The following is a 5,848-nucleotide window of genomic DNA, read 5'->3' as shown; positions in this document are numbered from 1 at the left end:
TGAGAAAGTCCATGCATTCATCACTATCCTTATCACTGGAATGTGGTAGTTTAGACATTGTGTTAGTAAGCTTTTTGTTACTACAATAAATACCCAGACAGTTTTTTAAAGAGAAACATGGTTCATGTTGAAATTTCCATCACATTTTTGAGTACCTGAAAGAGATATTGGCCAACTTGTTACTCTACCAGGAGAGAAGGCCTAGGGGAACATTTATGCTGAGAAGCAGGAGAGGGGTGGGTTTGGGGGTTCTTTTGCTTCAGGAAGAGAAAAGCCTGCTTGCAGGCATAATAGGCCCCAGGCTGCTCTGAGTGTCCAGTCCCAGGGATGAGATAGGGAAAAGAGGGTATCACTTGCTACCAAGCTTGTTAGAATTGAGGGGATATACCTTGTCTTCCCTCTCCATCCTTCCAATGTAGCTCTTTGGTAGGAAGTACTGAAGGCTGGAGATGTCCCAGAAGCCCCAGTCCATAATCCAGGGACACTTTAAAGGCCCCTCTTTTAGACAAAAGTACCCATGGGAAGGCTTGTTCTGCTCCTGAGAGCTGCTTCTTTAACTGGCTGATGAGCAAAACGGTCTGACGTCCTTTCGCCTTCTCAGATTTGCTGTCAGCAACTCTGCTGCTGATCAGGTCAAGAGCTTGCTTTACCCAGCCCCAAGTGCCAGGGATCTTCAGAAGAGATTCACAGGCCCCCTCAACACCAGGTGGAGAAAGTGTCTTCCAGTATCACTGGAACTGCAGAGATGTACCAGAGAGCAGAATCCAAGGGCACCTCCATAGACCCAGTGCTCATACTAAATGAACCGTTTTTCAGCCTCCTATATGCATCCCTAACTCCAAGTGTTACAGCCACAATGCTTGCTCTAAAACCTGAAACTTTTGAATGGTGGCATAACAGGAGCAGGGGTCTTGGTACTGAATACCCTTATGGAAAATATGAGCTCAAGGTCTCTTAGGATGTTATTGCTGTTTTGACAATTTCTTGCTGTGTAGCCCAGGCTAGCCTCAAGGTCATAATGCTCCAGTCAGAGCCTCTTCAGTTCTAAGATTACAAATATGGGCTACCATATCCACCAGAGCAATGACTCTCAAAAAGTGGCCCTAGGCTAGCCCATTCATAGGCCATTCGCATCCCCATCTTCACCCCCCCCCCAGACCTGTGGCATAAAGTGTCAAGGATATCCTGCCACTGATGTCACCAAGGGACTTTGCTGAGGCTCAAATCTGAGAGTGCTAAGCTGGGCATAGCAGTGCATGACTGAAATTCTAGCACTTGGCAGGCTGAGACAGGAAGGTTGGCAAAAGCTGGAGGCCACATTGTGAGATTTTTGTAACAACAACAACACCCCAGATGAAACCCAAATGTTCTACTTAACCCGTTCGGGCTTTGCTTTTGGTGGCTGTTCACCTCCTCTAATTGGAGATGAGCATTACAGAGACCATCTCCACAAACCAACCTGAAGTCTCTGGATCACCACGTACCATGTGCTATAAGCACCAAGGCACGGTTGTCAAATACTAAAGTTCTCTGCCAGATACACATAAGATTCAGGACATAGGGAACAAACAAGAAAACAATGAATGTAAGTATCTCAGACTTAAAAAATATTAGCTACATGATGAAATGATAATATTTTGAATATAGAAGTAAATTACCTGCATTACAGGTAACTTTACCTATTTATCTTTAAAAATTTGATTTGAGGGTTTATTTTATTTTTGACCCCCCCTTTTGTGTGGAGTGGATATGGGTACATGAGGTACCTAGGACAGAAGAGGGTATCAGATTGCCTGGAGTTGGAATTACGGTTGGATATGAACTGCCCAATCAGGGTGCTGGGAATGGTGTCAGGGTCCTCTGAAATAAAGATACTCATTCTTAACTACTGAAACATCTCTCTGACACCTCTTTAACTTTTCATGATGTAGCTACTAGAAATTGAAATTCCAATAGTGTTGAAAACTGCATTTCATATTCTAGATTCATACTCTATTTTTCTACTGCAATTTTGCTTAACACAGCAACCCATGTAAACATGGTAGCTGAGAGCCCTGGGCAACATTTTGAATTTAAATGAAAGTTGGAAGACACTAACTCCCCAGAATTTTGGGCTATATTCTACTTGCTCTATCAGAAACATATACCTGTGACTAAGGTGCCAGGCAGGTCCACAATGCAACATTCCTTTTTTTTTTTTTCATCTTTATTAACTTGGGTATTTCTTATTTACATTTCAATTGTTATTCCCTTTCCCGGTTTCCAGGCCAACATCCCCCTAACCCTTCCCCCTCCCCTTCTCTATGGGTGTTCCCCTCCTCATCCTTCCTCCATTACTGCCCTCCCCCCAACAATCACGTTCACTGGGGGTTCAGTCTTGGCAGGACCAAGGGCTTCACCTTCCACTGGTGCTCTTACTAGACTATTCATTGCTACCTATGAGGTTGGAGCCCAGGGTCAGTCCATGTATAGTCTTTGGGTAGTGGCTTAGTCCCTGGAAGCTCTGGTTGGTTGGCACTGTTGTTCATATGGGGTCTCAAGCCCCTTCAAGCTCTTTCAGACCTTTCTCTGATTCCTTCAATGGGGGTCCCATTCTCAGTTCAGTGGTTTAATGATGGCATTCACCTATGTATTTGCTGTATTCTGGCTGTGTCTCTCAGGAGAGCAACATTCCTTTTATGAGGGTAGTGAGGATCTTGAGGTTTAGAGTAGAGCTTTTACTGTTTACAGATGTTCTGTTACTGTACCAACCTAAACACTCACCAACATCTGAGTGGGCAAAGAAAACATGCTCTATATACATGGTGAGTTTTACTCGGCCATAAAGAGGGAAATTATCAATTGCAGAAAATTGAACCAAAGATCACTGTGTTAACTGAATAAATCAGGCTCAGAGAGACAAACACCATGTGTTTTTTATTATATGGGGAATCTATATTTTAAAAGAAAGACATAAACACAGTAGCGGCAGTATTTGGGAAGAATAAGGGGATCAGTTTGCTGAGGGAGGCGCAAGAACAGATTATAATGGGGTGTTATGATCAAAGTACATTACAAACATGTAGGAAGATGGAGCAGTGAAACCCTTCTGTTCAGTTTCTACTTCTGTAGTTACTACTACCAAACCCTAGAAGATATTAGACCCTCTCTTGCACCTCCCAAACTCCACTGCCTCCTTCTCCTTGTGGGTAGATCTTCCGTTTTTAACGTGGCAATTTACATGTGCATATTCTCACATTGGCTTCCTTCCTGGGACCCAGCATTGATTGCAGGTGAGCAAGAGTTTCAACTCTGACCAAGGAGGTAAGTGGGCCATCTGTAGGGGCAACTGCCAGGAAAGGTTTGGCCTTTCTCTCACAGAGCTATGGTGCTTGGAGTTGCTCGAGCTGTCTGGGACTGTGACCAATGAGATAGCCAGTAGGCCGAGGATGGAAGGCTAGAGAGGAACTGGAGGGTTTGATAACAGTGAGACATGAAAAATGTTCAACTTAGCTGGTGCCATTGACTTCTGCCTGTGGAATATGGTGGTCATTCTCATTTCATTATGATTAGTTTTCTTTTGGTTTGCAGGAAGGCTAAAGCCTTCTGGCCCATCACTGACCTCTTCAAGCCCCTGTTTTCTCATCCTAAGAGCACTGGAGTTCTTACCTTGTCGAATAAGGCAATATGATAATAACGATAGAAGATAATTCTGTCACACTGTGTGGTCCACCCTGTTTAGAAGAAGCGATTCACCTAGCACACACAAAATGCTCAGCACAGAATTCAGAACCTGCATCCTCTCAAACGTAGCGTCTCCTGCGTGTGGATTCAGTGTGGATTCAGAGGGAATCTGTGCTCTCAGATTTTCACTGGAAATGTCTGTGTGTTCTGGGAGGTTGGGGTATCCTTTCTCATCATCTTCCCACACAGCTCCAGGAAGAAAATTACAGGGATGTGTGAAGAGTGATTTCAGCACCATGTGAGTTTTGGACATTCAGATTCACAATCAGATGATGTGAGAGGCAGTGCGTGGAACGTGCTGCCTTCCAGTGTTCGGGATGCAATGATCGTGTTTAAAAATAGATTCGGAAAAGTTCCTGCAGTTCTGCCTGGAAGCTGGGGGAGCTGAGCAATGGGAGTTTTACTTTGCTCGTATCTAACCCTGCCATTTTCTCTGATTTAGCAGTTTAGTCACTAGCTTATTCCTTACCTCTGCCAGCAACTATGAAAGGCTGACTTGACCGCTTGCCCTCCTAGGAGGCTAACTGATTAGGTTATCATAATTTCGGGGCAGTTGGAAGAAAGCTGGGTTAGAACAAGGGCTCAGGGCAGAGCTGACCTGGCCTTCTCCAGCTTCCTTCTCCCACCTCCCTTCCTCGCCCTATAGCTTATGAAGTTCTCTGGAAGATGCCTACACATCAACCTAGAGTAATCCCTAAGCTTGAGAGATCTTTATCTTCCAAGGAGCACATTGCAAGCCTGTTAAACCTTTGCCCTAGTCAATGGATGTTATCTTCATTATCCTTCTCAAAAAATAAATTATCCTTTAGACTTCAGCGATCACATCTCTGTTTCTTAGAGTCCTTGCTGTGCAGATATCACTCAAAAGGTACCTCTATGCAAAGTTGCTGGTGGCTCAGCTTCAACAGGTGCATAGGCCTCAGATAATTGTCTCTCAGGGTGTCCTAGGGTGGAGGGAAACTCTACTTCCACTGTAAATTAGGAGAGGACTCTCTACACTATTTCTTGCTCTCTGGGGAGGAAGAGAGCCCCACATCGGACAAGCGTCTGAGCATCTTGTCCTAGCCACTTAGAGTAGAGGGAGTCCCCATTCCCACTGTCAAATAGTAGAGACCTCTGTGGTTCCTGTTCCAGTCTTTTGAAATGGGAAGGACTTCCTTTCAGACTGTCCTGCTCACCTCCACCGCACTGTCTCGTGATTCGTTAACTTGACACAAGAAAGAGTCATCTGGGAAGGGAGAACCATGATTGAGAGAGTGTCCCCACCTTCCTGCCCCAGCTTCCCTGGAAGATGGACTACATGCTATAGGATGAAACAAGCCCCCTCCTTCCTCTAGTTTCTACAGATCATGGTGTTTTATTACACCAGTGGAAACCCCAACTGAGACAGCCACCATTCTCAGAATGTCCTCCACGTTTGCATCTCAGCATAGCATCTCTCTGTATTTTCCACTTAGCCCAAGCTACCTTGACCTCCCAAGTAATAGCTCTCAATGGTCCATCATATTTTAAGCAAAGAATCCCCAGAGGCCCAAGTTCTGATGAGCAGGCAAGTGAATCTGCTCTGTTCTGATTGGATCCAGACTCCAGGCCTAGTTCAATGAGCTCTGGCCGAGGGGTAAATCCGTGTATCACAGTCTGCTCATCTTGTGTGGCTAGATGAAGACAGAGACCTGTATGATGAGGACAGGGACGCAAAGTCATTGAAGAGTTTCTAAACTAGTACTGATTGCACAAGTGGCAGTGTCCTCATCACTACTAGTCATCTTTGAAATCTTCTTATATGTCACTCACATTAAGAAAGTCACCAAAGACCAGGCCTAGTGGCATATTCCTGCAATCCAACACTGGGAAAGTTGGGGCAGCATCCAGGCTGTCTCAAAAAACTGAAAAAGCAGAACAAAACAAAACAAAACAAAAAAAAAAAAAAAAAAAAAGAAAAAAAGAAAAGAAAAAAAAAACCCCAACCAAACAAAACAAAACAAAAACCCAAAGTAATGATAAATAAATAAATAACAATTAAAATAACTGTAGGCAACTGTAATAAAATAAATTCAGCAGAATACATTTTCAACCATAAAACCATTTAAAACTATACATAATACATATCTGATTCTGGATATTT

Source organism: Rattus rattus, chromosome 5, assembly GCF_011064425.1.
Source record: "Rattus rattus isolate New Zealand chromosome 5, Rrattus_CSIRO_v1, whole genome shotgun sequence".
NCBI classification, from domain to species: Eukaryota; Metazoa; Chordata; class Mammalia; order Rodentia; family Muridae; genus Rattus; species Rattus rattus.
The sequence above is the reverse complement of the archived record's forward strand: the minus strand, read 5'-3'. Positions refer to the sequence as shown.